The sequence below is a fragment of the Gracilinanus agilis genome, chromosome 3, assembly GCF_016433145.1.
Source record: "Gracilinanus agilis isolate LMUSP501 chromosome 3, AgileGrace, whole genome shotgun sequence".
NCBI lineage: Eukaryota > Metazoa > Chordata > Mammalia > Didelphimorphia > Didelphidae > Gracilinanus > Gracilinanus agilis.
Genome location: NC_058132.1, coordinates 461,086,716 through 461,087,388, shown reverse-complemented (window position 1 = coordinate 461,087,388; position 673 = coordinate 461,086,716). Strand labels below are relative to the sequence as shown.

Here is a 673-nt window from a genome sequence, read left to right as displayed (position 1 = left end):
CTTATTGGATAGAGAGATAGGCCTGGAGATGGAAAGTCCTGGGTTCAAGTCTGATCTCAGATATTTTCTGTGTGACCCTCAACAAGTTACTTAACCCCATTTGCCTAGCCCTTACTGTTTTCTGCCTTAAAACCAATAGTTAATATCAATTCTAAAAGAGAATTTAAGGGTTTAAAAAAGCTAAAGAAAATGAATGACGGCATAGTTCTCATTTCAGCAGCATATATACTAAAACTCTAATGAAACAGAGATCAGCAGAGCACCTGCACAAAGAGTGTACTCAAATTTGTGAAATATTCCATATTTTAAAAAAATAACACGTAAATAAAAGCAATTCAAAAAAGAACGTGAAAAACGTATGAGAGATGAAAAGTTATGCATGAAGTTAGAGCAGTGGTTCCCAAACTTTTTTGGCCTACCGCCCCCTTTCCAGAAAAAATGTTACTTAATGCCCCCTGTTACATACTATCACCACTCCCTTACAGTCATTCACCGCTCCCAAATGCACCTGTGGCCATCACCACCCTAGTGGATCACTGTAGCCCCCACCAGGGGGTGGTGGCGCCCACTTTGGGAATCACTGCATTAGAGAAAGGAAAATAATTTTCAAATGGCAGAATCAGGGGAGAATTAAAATAATAAAAAAATGAGTATGACCTATAAGACAATATAG

General features: G+C 38.5%; 1 non-coding gene across 1 annotated transcript; it reads left to right on the top strand.

Moving 5' to 3' along the window:
- The first annotated feature begins 204 nt into the window (after window positions 1-204).
- LOC123243433 lies at window positions 205-308 on the top strand. Its single transcript, XR_006505960.1, has one exon. It is a non-coding gene; the product is annotated as a U6 spliceosomal RNA (small nuclear RNA).
- Window positions 309-673: the final 365 nt, after the last annotated feature.